The 15,827-nt window shown below is 40.3% G+C and overlaps 1 protein-coding gene across 18 annotated transcripts in view; it reads left to right on the forward strand.

The window, feature by feature from the left end:
• The window catches only part of DST (dystonin), a 432,285-nt gene that overhangs the window by 180,701 nt on the left and 235,757 nt on the right, over positions 1–15,827 (forward strand). The gene's annotated exons all lie outside the window — the stretch shown is intronic.

The following is a 15,827-nucleotide window of genomic DNA, read 5'->3' on the forward strand; positions in this document are numbered from 1 at the left end:
TAGAGAGTTAGAAACATCGATGAGAGAGAAACACCGATCAGCTGCCTCCTGCACATCTCCTACTGGGGATGTGCCCGCAACCCAGGTACATGCCCTTGACCGGAATCGAACCTGGGACCTTTCAGTCTGCAGGCCGACGCTCTATCCACTGAGCCAAACCGGTTTCGGCTGTGCTTATATTCTTAAGCGATTCTACAAGTCCTGTTGGAACCATCATGTAGCATAGGAGTGGCCCCAATAATGTAATAGCAGCTAATGACCTTCTATAAAAGCGGTTCTCATTCCAGTGGGCAGATCGGAATTACCTGCGAGGTGTTCTAGGTCTCCCCCTCTCACCACCCTTTTCCAATATTCTGATATGTCCCTCGGGGAGGCCATGCCACCACCCCCCCTCATGAAGAATCACTTCTGCAGGGAGGAGCTGTCACTGCAGGGCGCTGAATCCTCTGGTGTGTTGGCAAGAGAGAAAAGGTTAAGATCCTCAGCTTTCATGAGGAAATATACTGTGAGTTCTAACGAAGGATGCCAGCCGTTTGCCTCCTCTCTCCCAGGCTTTGTCTCATCTTACATGCACCATGCACTTAATGCGAGTGGGACTTTTCCACAGGGTAGGGCAGAGATGGGCCGATGTGAGCGTGGGGGTGGATGGGGACCTTTGGAGCTGAAGGCTCTGACAGGATTTTCCCATTTCTGAGGTGCACCTAAGGAAGCAAGGTTTTTGATGAAGAGATGCGCCTGTGGTGGCTGGGTGTCTGGGGGTGGTGAGGGTGTCACAGAGGGTTGCCCATGTCATCTGGGGCGTAACTGTTATGGTTCCAGGTGGGTAATCAAGTCACAAATGAGTGGATTTGTGGAGCTAGAGAGAACTAGGAGCACAAATGAGGGTGACTCCCACGGGAACCGCAGCACTAGCATTCTGTAGTTACCTATGTGGGACTGCTATGTGCCAGGCATGTGGAACTAGACCAGTCTTATGGGTATTTCATGAATTGGATGATTGAGCATAAGGAGACTGCCTTTGCTGTAAATGTCAGAACAGTAGTTGAGCTGTTTGTGCACAAAAGCTGTGTTGCTCACTCCTAGGGCCCATCACAGTGCTGGCAAGAATATTCTTACTGTGTGTATACATGGAACCATTTAGTCATTCTGACAACCCTCTGAGGTGTTTAATTTAGTAGTTACACATAACCTCAGACTCCTGATCTACCTGGAAAGTGTGACCTCTTTTTCTGAAAATTTTATTCTGGAATATAAAGTTCTTTTCATTAAAATATGGTAGATATATAAATTATACTAGTTTCAGGTGTACAAATAGTGACTTGACCTTTATATAACTTACAAAGTGTTCATAAAAAATTCAGTAGTCATCTGTCACCATACAAAGTTATTGTGACATTATTGACTGTATTCCCCATGCTGTACTCTGCACCCCCGTGACTTATTTATGTTATAACTATAAGTTTGTGCCCCTGTGTCCCCTTCACCTTTTGCCCATCCTCCCACTGTCCAACCCTCTGGCAACTATCAGTTTTTCTGTATCTGTGAGTCTGTTTTGTTTGTTTGTTTGTTAAGTTTCTTGGAATCTACATATAAGTGAAATGGCAAGTTTTTATTTTTTTTTTCATGGCCGAGTAATATTCCAGTAATATTCTAGTCCATTCCTTTATTAAAGGACACCTAAGGTGCTTCCATATCATGACTATTGTAAATAATGCTTCAACGAACATAGGGCTGCATATATCTTGTTTTTTAAAAAATATGTTTTTATTGATTTCAGAGAGGAAGGGAGAGGGAGAGAGAGATAGAAACATCAATGATGAGAGAGAATCATTGATCGGCTGCCTCCTGCATGCCCCCTACTGGGGATCGAGCCTGGAACCAGGCATGTGCCCTTTGATTGGGCTCGAACCCAGGACTTTTCAATCCTCTATCCACTGAGCCAAACTGGCTAGGGCTAGTATTTCATTTTCTTCAGGCGAGTGCCCAGGGCAATTGCTGGGTTCTTCTTTGTCTCATCTTATAGACTTTGTTTTAAAGTCTGTTTTGTCTGGTATGAGTATTGCTACCCCAGCTTTTAAAAATTTATTTCTGTTTTTCATTGAATATCTTTTTCCATCCTTTTATCTTCAGTCTGTATGTATCTGTGACTTTTTTAAAAAATATTTTTTTATTGATTTTAGAGAGAGAGGAAGGGAGAAAGATAGAGAGATAGAAACATCACTAAGAAAGAAACATTGATTGGCTGCCTCCTGCATGCCCCCTATTGGAGATCGAACTTGCAACCTGGGCATGTGCCCTGACCAGGAATTGAACTGGTGACCTCTTGGTTCATGGGTTGATGTTCAAGCACTGAACCACACCAGCCCGGCGATGACCTCTTTTAAAAAAAAATAGCAAATCTTAGAGATTGAAGTCTTAATCCTGCTGCAACAGAGTAAATTAGGCAAATAAATATTTTAGGCACAATAGTCAATTGATAGATGCCGGTCCAATGGATTAGGGTTATAATCAAATTAGCTTATATGCTTCTTGACGTATGTTATAGGTCAAAACTTAAAATGAGCTCTGATTAAATGAGCGACTCTAGGGAGGGGGAATGTTGAACAATGTAGTCTTGGCTAATTCCCACTCTAAGCGGCTTACATTCCTGTTCTGTTTTGTTCTAGAGTCAGCTCAGGTGGCCTTTTCTTACCATCTTAAGACTTATGCATTGAAATTTATGGCCCAAAACTCAAATATGTGAGAGCATAGTTTTTAATTTTTAATTCTTTTAAGTCTAGAAGTTACAGCATTAACTTCAACTGATGAAAAGTAATTAAATATCCCCAAACATTTTGGGGTACCAGGCTACTGAAGCTTGTTATTAGTTAATCAGAGTAAGTTCATCAGGGGTCCTCAAACTTTTTAAACAGGGGGACAGTTCACTGTCCCTCAGACCGTTGGAGGGCCGGACTATAGTTTAAAAAAAAACTATGAACAAATTCCTATGCACACTGCACATATCTTATTTTGAAGTAAAAAAACAAATACAATATTTGTATTTGCGTGTGGCCCTCGGGCCGTAGTTTGAGGACCCCTGCTTCATGCAGTCGTTTCCTGGTTTCACCCAAGTGATGATAGAAGGATAGTCAACCTCATCTTGTTTCAGTAAAGGGCATTTTGGACACTTTTGTTGTAGGTGCCCATTTGGTCATAATCCAATTAGTGAGAAAGAGAAAGTAAGTATATGAATTTTAGATTAAAAATCTGAATATTTGAAAGAAATATTTGTTCTTTTTTAATTTTCTTATATTCTTCTCTTGAAATATTGCACATATTCATGGAGAAACAGAGAAAGGAGAAGAACAGGCCTCTTATCTTTCTTGCTTTACCATATTTATTTTTAATTAATGAAAAGTGTGTTATTTGAAGTTTTCAATAAAATGGGCATCTTGACATATACATGTTAAGGGAAAGGGGTGACAAAGAAAAATGTCAATAAAGTGAAAGAGTAATTGATGGGTAAGGAGAGAAGAAAGGGGGAATAAAATGATTTAGATAAAATTTGAATGGTTTTGTGTATATTCTCTGTTTTATCAGTTTTAACTATAGTCACAAGTAGTCCTTAAACCAGGGGTCCTCAAACTTTTTAAACAGGGGGCCAGTTCACTGTCCCTCAGACCGTTGGAGGGCCGGACTATAGTTTAAAAAAAAAACTATGAACAAATTCCTATGCACACCGCACATATCTTATTTTGAAGTAAAAAGACAAAACGGGAACAAATACAGTATTTGTATTTGTATGTGGCCCGTGGGCCGTAGTTTGAGGACCCCTGCCTTAAACCATGGGAGAGGAAGGGAGAAAAAGGGAGTTTAGAGGAGAAAAAAGAGAGAGGACAAAGGAGGGGGGGAAAAGGAGAAAAGAAGGGAGGAATTATTGCCTTGTACACTAAGGGCACCTCCCTCACAGCCTGAGTGGGATGTTCCTAAGGGGCCAGATCTATGGGCTCTGCCCAAGGCTTAGCTGTCTAGCAGTGCTGACTTGGGCTAGGGATGTATTCCCCATTTTTTGAAATAATTTTTTAAAATTTCCCCTTTCTAGCCCTGGCCAGTGTTGCTCAGTGGTTAGACTGTTGGTCCATGCAACAAAGGGTCTCAGGTTCAATTTCCAGTCAAGGGCATGTACCTGGGTTGCACGTTTTATCCTTGGCCCCAGTCTGGGTGCACGGTAGGCAACCAATCAATGTGTCTCTCTCACATTGGTGTTTCTCTCCCCCGCCTCCCACACTCTCTCTAAAAGTCTATGGAAAAATATCCTCTGGTGAGGGTTAACAACAACCACACAAATTTTCCCTTCTGAATTGTTAATTTATTTTATTTATGTTAATTTAATATCTTTTAATGTTCCCTTTTTTCCACCCTAGTTAAGGCCCCAGGGAGAATTTGCTATAGTTCTGCTTTTCTGGGCATTGTGGTGATTGAGAGTTTCATCCCAGAACAGACCTTTCTTCATTAGATTTTTCTGTTTCATTTTATAAATAGTACTAGAGCAGTGGTTCTCAACCTTCCTAATGCCGCGACCCTTTAATACAGTTCCTCATGTTGTGGTGACCCCCAATTTCATTGTTACAAATTGAACATAATTAAAGCATAGTGATTAATCACAAAAACAATATGTAATTATATATGTGTTTTCCGATGGTCTTAGGCGTCCCGTGAAAGGGTCATTCAACCCTCAAAGGGGTCGCGACCCACAGGTTGAGAACCACTGTACTAGAGGCTTGATGCATGAATTTCATCGGGGCCTTCTGGCTGCCAGCCGGGGCCTTTCTTTGTTTCACGTCGCCCCCTGGTGGTCAGCACACATCATAGCAAGTGATCGAACTCCTGTTCTCCTGGTCAAACTCCCGAGGGGACACTTTGCATATTGGAGATATATATATATATATATATATATATATATATATATATATATATATTTGTTTGTTTTGTTTTTTTGATAACTTGGACCAAATTGCTTTTGAACAGAGGTCTCCTACGGGGTTAACAGTCTGACATGTAAGCCAAAGATGAGAGGCAGCAAGAGGTTCGGGAGACAGGAAGCTATGGCTTTGCAGTTTATCATTTGTGTGACATTAACCTTAGTCTCTCACCTGTAAAATGGTGGCAAAGATAGGTTACTGTGAGGATTTAAATGACATAATCCATCTTAGCATAAAGCGTGGCACTTTGCATGTGGTAAGCACTTTGTAAGTGAGAGCTTGTGATATAGAGTGGACTGACCTGGATGGCTTCAGACAAAATAGTGAAGTGGGCATAGGTTGCCTTGGGTGCCCTTCTGCCTCTGTTATCCAAATCCCTTTTCTTGTCTAACGGGCTCTCCCTTTTAGTTGATTCATTTTAGGAAAAGCTGAGGTTTGGGGCTCAGAATCTATTGAGCCAGACTGGCCTGTAGCCTCCTTGCCTTAGAGTCCTGCTGAGATACTGAAGAATTACTTCAGTAGTCCCCCTCCGAGCGCACCCCTCCCTAGTCACTTAAAGGTAGATCTTGGGGCCCAAAGACCTTTTTCACTTACTCCTCTTTTCCCACACACTCCCCTTTCCGAGGGGCGTCCACGAAGACCGAAGATGCTGAAGGTTCTGAAAGTTTGGCAGCTTTGGGTCCTCAGTTGTCGTTTTACTTAGATTCACCCTTGGAAGGCATCTTCCAAATCCTCCTGTTCGAGCCCCCTATTTAATAGGAGGGGAAACTCGCCAGGGCTGCTCACTGGTAGGGCTGTCCTAGTAGTCAGGGCACGAGAGCATGGGTGGGAAGCACGGACTGCGCCGCGTTTGATTGCTCTGTGACTGGGATGTTGCAGGTCTGCCAGCAGGCTGCCCCTGGTTAGGAGCTTGTGTTTACTTTTCTCTACCTCAGAGTTCCAACTATTCGCTTTTTAATCACCATGACTTAGGAAATTAGGATTTATGCAGCTGTAAATAGCACACATCCAGTGCCTAGGGGCTGAATCCAGCATGGTGGATTTTAGAGGATTATATGACTGGAGAAAAGTAAATATTGTGGGGTTTTAAATGATTGCTTAAGTTACTATTATGTCCATATGGGTAAACATTAGTTCCTTAAAATATACACTGAATGGGTTAGGGTTTTTTTATTATAGATTTTCTCCAGAAAAAAATTAATGTAGCCTTATTTTTAAATGTATCAGAGCTAAAATTACATTCGTTTAAACTGAACAGATTGCTTAAGTAAAGCTTAGAATTGTTGGTGAGCAGAAGTCTTTGGCTTTTTTCCAAAGGTATTTAAATTTCAGTGTCCTGGTATTTCAGTTGTCTGACTAAGCCTGTCCTTAAACTGGTTGTCCTGACAAGAAATGCTTTCCTTTCGATTCGCCGTTCTGCAGAGCCCTTTTAAGAATAAAGCCCGGTTAATGCATTCAGGTCTGCTGTCTCCACAAGTCTCTTCACACACTGAGTAGACCAATTGTTTACCTCGCAAATTATGGTTGCTAGGTAAACCATTGGTGTCAGCAACATTATGTATGATTCTTTAGCATAATTTTAATTATTGTACTGAATCATGAGCTGGTTGTTCTTAAAAATAACTGTGACTTCGGCTAGCTAAATTTTACCCAGAGAAATGTTCTAAAATATAACATTGATAACATTATTTTATTATGTACAAGGTTAGCTTATACCCATTCTACTTTATAAACTGGAGGGGTCTTATATAACTATTTAGTTTTAATTACTGGTCACATGCAATTCTGTCTTGTCTAGAAATTTGTAAGGCAGCAATATAAGAGATGGCACCTAAGATTTAAATTTAAGTACCTATGATTTAGCTTTTACCTCTTCTCAGAAAAAAAAAGGAAGGAAGGAAACCCTTTGTTTTTGGAAACACTTTAAAGATAAGAAGATTCCTTTTAAATTGTTTACTTGGACCCAGAATTAAAACTTGAGCCATGACCTAGAGGCTATATTCAAAAGGAATAATTTAAGGTGATAAGTGATTTTTAGGAGAAGATTAGAATCTGAAGAAGTCCATATAATGGTCTTTCCTTGAGTTGGACCATCTAACTGGCAATTGATAATGAATTTTCAACGTGAGAAACATTCAAACCTATAGAGAATTTTTGAGATAATTTGAGCCAAACTGTCAACAATTGCCGGAAAACAAAATCTCAGCAGGTTGAGATAATGCTCTGGAGAATGGCAATTTTGCACCTTATTTTATACATTACAAACAGAGGAGGAGAGTAAGTGGGTTACATGAAATCCATTGGTGACAGGTTAGGGAGGCAGGAGAAAGCAAAGCGGGGGATGTGGGGGGTGTGGGGTGGGAGGGTGGGGGGAACCTCTGGGATTGGATAAAAAGTAAAATGATAGACACATGCTTCTTTTACATAAGTGGGTACAGGATAGTTAACTGTCAGTGATTAACTCAATAACAATGAGTTGATTTATGGTCTCCGCAGAGCAGTGCTTGTGCTTTGAGGGGTCTGGGAAAAGGAAAACTACTTTGACATTCCAACGATATGTTATCGTAGATGCAAAAAGACAAGAGATAGACTCAGTTTAGGTAAAGGTTGACCTTTGTCAGGGAAGAAATTGGCCTAGGACAGTGATGGCGAACCTTTTGAGCTCGGTGTGTCAGCATTTTGAAAAACCCTAACTTAACTCTGGTGCCGTGTCACATATAGAAATTTTTTGATATTTGCAACCATAGTAAAACAAAGATTTATATTTTTGATATTTATTTTATATATTTAAATGCCATTTAACAAAGAAAAATCAACCAAAAAAATGAGTTCACGTGTCACCTCTGACACGCGTGTCATAGGTTCGCCATCACTGGCCTAGGTCATGACTACCCACCATAAACTGCTTTTAAAAGGCGAAAGATTTATACGATCTGAAGAGAAACCAGAGTATTCATAAACTGCTTTTAGTTAAAACTTTTTAATTTCAGACCATCCTTCGTGGTTATTTTAGGTCTCTGAGTTTGTACGACTGCCACGATGGCCTCCCCTGAGCTTGTCAGGTTCAGTATGTGGCCCCTTTTCATCTAGAAGTGTTTTCTTCAGCACTGGTTAGCTGTATTGTAAATTTATTCCTTAACATTGTGTAATAGGATATTTGGTCTGAATTTTTAAATTTATTTTAATGATACCTAAATGCATTTGGAGAGAAAGAGGCCCTGGGTTCCAATATTGAACCATACCTTGCTTGTTAGTAATCTGCTCGGTTACCACATGGGAAACACCCAACTGACTATCAGGTTTTTTCTCTGTTCCATCATGTCCTTGGAAAGCTTAATTTTAATTTACTCATGGCAGAGATATCCTTTGCCCGCATTGAAAAGTCAACGACTTCAGGCTCCTTCGAACCAGTCACACCATTCTTTCTTTTCTGACTTGGTATCTGGAAGGAATTGTAAATCCCCAGGCTGAGAACACAGTGATAACTTTTAGGGAATACAAAAAAGCTCTATTTGTTATTGAGTAATTTTACATCTGTGGGCACCGATGAAATAGGAGAATTTCTGAAGCACTGGCTTTGTAAAGGGCTGATGGAAAAGACCTCTTCTGAAAGGAGAATGCAGTGTTTTGGTTCTTAAAATCTGCAAATAAGATATATTTTAAAGACTTTAGACTTACATGAGGGGTTCCTAAGCTTCAGCTACATCAGATTCACTCGGAGGGCTTGTTAAAATAACATGCAGATATGCACAAACAGTGGACATAGACCAGAGGCTCTCAACCTGTGGGTCGCGACCGCTTCGGGGGTCGAACAACCCTTTCACAGGGGTCACCTAAGACCATCGGAAAACACATATATAATTACATATTGTTTTTGTGATTAATCACTATGCTTTAATGATGTTCAATTTGTAACAATGAAAATACAGCCTGCATATCAGATAGTTACATTATGATTCATAACAGTAGCAAAATTACAGTTATGAAGTAGCAACAAAAATAATTTTATGGTTGGGGGTCACCACAACATGAGGAACTGTATTAAAGGGTCTCGGCATTAGGAAGGTTGAGAACCACTGACATAGACAGTAGTGTAGGGAAGGCCTGGGGTGGGGCGGGAGTTGAATGGAAGGAGGCAAAGGGAGAAGAAATGAGGGACATCTGTAATACTGTCAACAATAAAAAAAAAAATAATTAAGAAAACCTTACTTTAAATTTTAAAGACTTAAAGTCAATTAAAATTTGTAAAATTTAAATTAAACATAGATTGCTGGGCCCCACCTGAAGGGCTTCTGATTCACTAGATCTGGGGTGAGGCCTGAAATTTTCCATTTCTGACAAGTTCCAGGAAATTGTGTTTCTAACAAAATGCTGATGCTGCTGAACCCGGGCCACGTCTGTAGAACGCCTGACATAGATAAATGGATAAATATTATAATTAGTCATCAGTTCCATTTGGTATAACCAACAAATACTCTAATATGGTTTAGAAAATAATAGCAGCTGTCTTTCGCTGTACCCCTACTGTATGCTAGGCGCTTTACAGTATTAATACCAATATTCATAATAGCTGCTAATATTATTTCACAGGTAATAATGTGAAATAATTGCCAGGATCCATCATGTGCTAGGATCTGTCACTTTTATGTCTTAATATACTTAATTCTCATAACAATCTTTATGGACAGGTCCTGACTAGTATTATTATTCCTGTGTTACAAATGATGAAACTAATGCACAGAGAGGTTCCATAATTTCCTAAGGTCATTCAGCTAGTAATTCTCAGGATTTGTGTGGAAAATAAGGTTAAGGGAAATTACAGAATATTTTGTATATTGGACAACAGTCTAAGGAAAATTACATCACAGCCTGCCTGACTCTAGATTTTTTGCTTGCTCTACTAAGGAATCAATTTCAAGTTGCATGATTAAAGCTGAAGGGGAAAGCTGAGCTTAACATTTGGACATTGGTCTGATATCTTCACAAATGGGATTTAATGTTTAAGTTATTTCTCTTATGGTATGAGAGATAATTGTGTATGTAGTAGAGGAAGGGTTAAAAGCCTTTTAACGGAAATGTTTTATTAAAGACCCCAAGTGTAGAATTTAAAAACAAATCTTGCAAATCTGGTTTTTATAAATGTGAAAAAAATAGTTGATTTGGTAATCTAGACAATTTTAAGATAGTATGAGATATATAGAAGAGTGTGAAATTATTCTGTAGATAAATAGTAGCTTGGGATTGGAAACTTCTAAATGTCTTCGCATCATGAAGAATAATGATTTCTTGGTGGTAAATTTCTCATCAATAAAAAAAAGAATAATGCGATGCTTACCCTTCAGTAGGGCTGAGTTGAACTTCTACTATAATCAGGGCTGCATTTGAAATACAGTTTGGGAAGTATTCTGTTTTCACAGAACTTGCTGTTTGGTTTGAGATATTAAAAATACATATATTTAAACCATTAAACACTTATGCAGGGTAGCATAGGATAACATGCCACAATGAGTGGCAAACAACAAGGGTTTTAAGAGGTCAGATCCGGGAGACTTGGGTGGCTCTGAGAAGTCAGGGGCTATGCCAGGTCAGGGAAGCTGACTTAAGCAGGATGCAAAGGAGGGGGCAGGTGGGAGTGGGTAAGTGGGCACACTGATCTTGATGTACTGGACTGCAGGACTTGCTGGGAGAAGATCAGGTTGGAGAGGAAATGATGAAGCCAGAAGGAAAAATGTTTACCCTTTGAAGCAGAATGGATGGATCTGGAGAACATTATGCTAAGTGAAATAAGCCAGTCAGAGAAAGACAAGTACCATATGATTTCACTCAGATATGGAATTTAATGAACAAACTGAACTACCAAGCAAAATAGAGACAAACTCATAGATAGAGAGCAGGCAGACAGCTCTGTGGGGGTAGATACTAGAGGATGGTCGGTGGAGGGATTGAGCAAAAAAGAAAAAAAAAAGAGAGAACTCATGGACATAGACAAGAATGTGATGATTGTGGGGCGGAGGGCGGTTAGGGGAGTGGGGGGGGTGTGTGGAAGAGGGCACAGAGGGGATAAAATAAAAAAATTAAAAATGTAAGCCAGGTAATAAACAGATATGATTGGTTAGGATATTGTTGGGAGTTTTTGTGGGCAAGAACATCATCATATAACTGGCATTTTGGGAAGAACCTTGACTTTCAAACATAGAGAGGTATTAAGGAACTAAATGTGAATTTCATGACATGACTGTGTGTCTTCACATAATAGCAGTGTATTTGCTAAATGAGTGGACCTACAGAGAGGTGACCACTGGCTTACCCCAGGGAACACTCTTCATTTCCCCCTTTATTTTGTAGCAGATACTTGGATGAAGTCGGAGAAGGCACACTGATCTGTCAGTGTAGGATACAGCAGATCTAGCATAGCAGTCATTCATGCGATGAGACCTGGGGGGTTTGTTGACTTCAGATTGGCAACAGTGGTACACCTGAAGGCAGTCTCAGGCTGTCTTACTAAAGCTGAGAGTCCATAGCTTTTTTGTACTGTTCACTGGTTAAGCCATATCCAGAATATTTTGTTTAGTTTATGACAATACATTTTAAAATATCCTATATAATAAAAAGCTAATATGCAAATCGACCAAATGGGAGAAGAACCAGTTGCTATGACATGCATTGACCACCAGGGGGCAGACACTCAATGCAGGAGCTGCCCCCTGGTGGTCAGTGCACTCCCACAGGGGGAGCACTGCTCAGTCAGAAGCTGGGCTCACGACTGGGGAGTGCAGCTATGGTGGCGGTGATGGGAGCCTCTCCCGCCTCCGTGGCAGCGCTAAAGATGTCCGACTACCGATTTATGCCCACTCCCAAGTCAGTCAGACATCCCCCGAGGGCTCCCAGACTGCAAGAGGGTGCAGGCTGGACTGAGGGGACACCTCCCCCAGTGCACGAATTTCATGTGCCGGGCCTCTAGTGAATGTGTGTGTGTGTGTGTGTGTGTGTGTGTGTGTGTGTGTGTGTGTCTATTTATTGATTTCAGAGAGGAAGAGAGAGGGAGAGAAAGATAGAAACATCAATGATGAAAGTGAATCATTGATCAGTTGTCTCCTGCATGCCCCCTATTGGGGATCGAGCTTGAAACCTGGGCATGTGCCCTTGACCGGAATCGAACCCAGGACCCTTCAGTCCACAAGCTGATGCTCTATCCACTGAGCCAAACCGGCTGGGGCTATGACAATACATTTTAATGAAAGTGTCCAGAAGGTATAAGAGATAATTGTGTATGTAGTAGAGGCAGGGTTAAAAGCTCTTTAGGGGAAATCTTTTATTAAAGACCCCAAGTGTAGAATTTAAAAGCAAATCTTGCAAAGCTGGTTTTTATAAATGTGAAAAAATAGTTGATTTGGTAATCAACTATTCCTCCCAAATGGGTAGGGAAGTTGAGTTTTGGGTTTATTTGATCCAAAGAGAAGATGGTTGGATAATTTCCAGGTTTGAAGATTTAAGCTCATATAAAAAACATATCCAAACATCCTCAGTGCAGGGTCCAGTTTGGAATCAGGTATTGCATTTAGTTGTCATGTCTCTTTGACCTGCGTTCATCAGGAACAGGTTTGTAGCCTGTTTACAGACTTTTATGACATTAACATTTTTGAAGAACACTGAGCAGGTTTATTTATATAGAATGGAAGGTGAGTAAATATTGAGTTGTTTAAATAATTACAAGTGATTTTAGTGTTTGTTGACGAAATAGTGAACTACCTTTTCACTATTTCACTTTTTACTTTTCACTATTTCAATATTTTACCGGACTAAGAATACCAAAATTTTAGGAGTAATATAATCAGATAACTTTAGTTCCATCTTGTGGTTAGTTATAACTTTTCTTCTTTTTGATTTCCTTATTCATAATTATCTTAATTGCTGCCTTCACCATCACTACCATTTATTGAAGTTAATGAGTTAATCCAGCATGAAGTTGCTAGAATGTGGCGGGGCTAAGATTTAGTTCTTGGTTCTTCTGGTTCTACAGAAAACTATGTCTCACCACCATGTCATGCCACAATAGAAAGACAGTTAAGAAATGATCAAAAAGAAAAAAAGACAGAGAAGTATGGGGGAAAAAAGCAATATGTTGCTTTACTCAGGTCTAATTTCTTTCAGCATTATTCTGCATATTTTAAGTCTTTTCTGTTTTGGCTCGGACCCATTATATGGCCATAAATTTTTATTTACATTCTTCTCTAATCAATTTACTTTACACGAATTTAGAGATATAGGTAAAAGTATCTGAAGAAGTCTGGCAGCATTCCTGAAGGTCATTGTTTTAGCTGGAGAAAGGTACCGGCTAAGGCATTTTCAAAGAAGAAAAACATTACTTTTTGATCAGTGGTGTTAACATTCTAAATCATGTTGTGTAGGCCTTCATATCAGAAGTGTCTGCATCTGTAGTAGGCTTATTAAAGCGGAACACTGCTTTGTTATTTAATACTAGACTAAGCTAGGGGATGGAGCTGTGTCTGTCTTATTGCACAGTGCATCTCCAGTACCTAACATAGTGTCTAATACGCTGCTGTATTCCTCAAACCATACTAAGAAATGTGTTGCTTAATGAATGAATGTGAAACCAAACGAAACTTTCCCCCTTGGTTTATGATATAGAACTATAACCACAGTGATGGGGAACTGAAAGGGTTACTTTGGTAAGAGCGACATAAAAGTTAGTCTGGAGGAAAAATAAATTTAGGACCACTCCCTTCTTTTAAAGTTGAAAAGACCTATTTCATAACAGGTGTAGAGAGTGAGGCCCCAAGTCATCAAACAGGTCATGATTGCCTGGGCCAGACTTAGGATCCATGCTTCTGACCCCTTTCCATTGTATATTGTTTCTCCATTTGTGGCTAGGTACTAGGAAGTTTACTCATAATCACAGACGAGATTAATTTATTTATCTAAAGCTACAAATTAAGTTCACTGCTTATTTTCATCCGTTCAGAATGTAGAAGAATATTGCCTATAGCTAGATTCGTCTCCCTTGGAAATTCTCTAATAATATATTAAAATTAGATTCTCTGCAGTCTTACTCCTTGTAAGGGGATAAAAAATATTTTTTTCCTACGCTTTGAGGTTCTTGGCTGGGCTTTATACAAAAGACAGATTAACAGGAGAAAAAAATACAAATATACTTAATAAAAGTTTTATGGGAATTTGAAGACCAGAAGAAAGGGTTAAACCTGAGGGGAAGAGTGGAAGTCATGGAAAATGTGAAAGCACGAAAGCGTATGAGGCAAGGGGAGAAAACTCAGCAAGGCCTGCTTGTTTGGATTCTTCGCAGCATGTCTCCACCAGTGGAGGTAAGGGTGCTCCTTCCCACAGGTACAGGGAGGGTCTTATGAGCTGCCTCCAGCAGGAGGTCGGGTGGAGGCGAGAGTCTTTCCAGCACATGCTACTGCCCACATTCCTCCAGCTGAAAATATTTAATATGTTGAAGGGCCATATATTGGGCTAGTGTGTCCTGAATCCCATCATGAGGGTGCAGTCAGGTTTCTTTGAAAATACTTTCTAAAACATTTCTTCCCATAGAAGCAAACAGAAAACTGTTTCCCAGACCCTAGTCAGAGTTCACTGTGCTGCAAATCTGAGGGAGAATTCAGAGATTCCTTTCAAAGGGGCCCGACAGAGGAAGGCAAGTAGCAAAGGACTTGGGAGCCAGTAATCGGAGAGGGATGAGAGAGCCATGCCCGGCAGGGGGAGAATTTGATCATGAAAATGGCCAGGGTGTCAAAGGTATCCCTGGGTCATGTTGGACTTGCCCAGGAGTTTGGAAACTATTGCCCATGCAACAGAGTCAGTTGATCTTAATATAGTAGAGAAGAAATTTCTATGTTGTGGAAAAGGAAAGGGAATGACTTCAAAGGCGTTGAGGCTGGGAAAACTGTTGCAAACTTCTAAAAATGCTGAAATAAAAGTTTGATGGCACTGTACTGTTGATTTACATTACTAACATATTCTGACACCAATGTTTGCTTAAAGAATTTCCTATTAAAATTGTTCAAGTATTCTTGTTTGTGATTTTTTTTTAAAGTTCTCATGGAAATATAGTACTACTTTTTTCAAATAAATTTTAAGGAGTCCACAGTGTTCATTATAAGGTCAGTTTTTTGCTGCTATGTATGTAGAGCCCTTGACATATAAATGGGGACTTTTGTAAGTCATTTCCCTCTGTGGTTGACATATTATACTGCTGGCCTTGTTCTCAGGCTAGCCCACTAGATCTTATTTAATGCACATCCTATTTTATAGATGTTAAGTCCTGAGATCAAGGAGCCATAATACCCTAGGGGAGAAAGAGTGGTCCCCTCCCCATCCCCAAGTAGATTTTAAGTTTCAAACCTCACTCCCATTTCTCTATCTTTCCTTAGACTCACCCCCTTTTTCCCCTCTCAAGGGCCCAGGGCATGTGTCTGTCCTCCTAAGATATTCTCTTTTCCAGTGTGTTCATATCCCATTTTGGACTCCAGCGCAGCTGGTCTCATGTAGGATCAGGAGCAAAGCTTGATGGGAAACTCTGAGGGGAACCTAATTCACTGAAGTCTGTAAATGATAGAGCACTCTAGCCCTTCTGCTGGAAAATAAATCTCTGGGAATTTCAGACAGATTCCAGAAGAGAGTCAGTTATGGATGGGGAGTCAGTTATGGATGGGAAGACCAGCGTGGGAGTAAGCTAGTCATGCCTGGAGTCTGCCCCGGTGGTCAGATTTTCTAAGCTGTTCCCACTTTTCACAGCCTCTCCCCTCACTGTATGTTGGAACCCAGGGAGGGTGGTACAGTGTGATGTTGAAGAGCACCGGCCACCACTGTTTACTAGAGGAGTGACCT

This window comes from Myotis yumanensis, unplaced genomic scaffold, assembly GCF_028538775.1.
Source record: "Myotis yumanensis isolate MYYU_CA2020_CCGP unplaced genomic scaffold, mMyoYum1.0.hap1 SCAF_6, whole genome shotgun sequence".
Lineage (NCBI taxonomy): Eukaryota > Metazoa > Chordata > Mammalia > Chiroptera > Vespertilionidae > Myotis > Myotis yumanensis.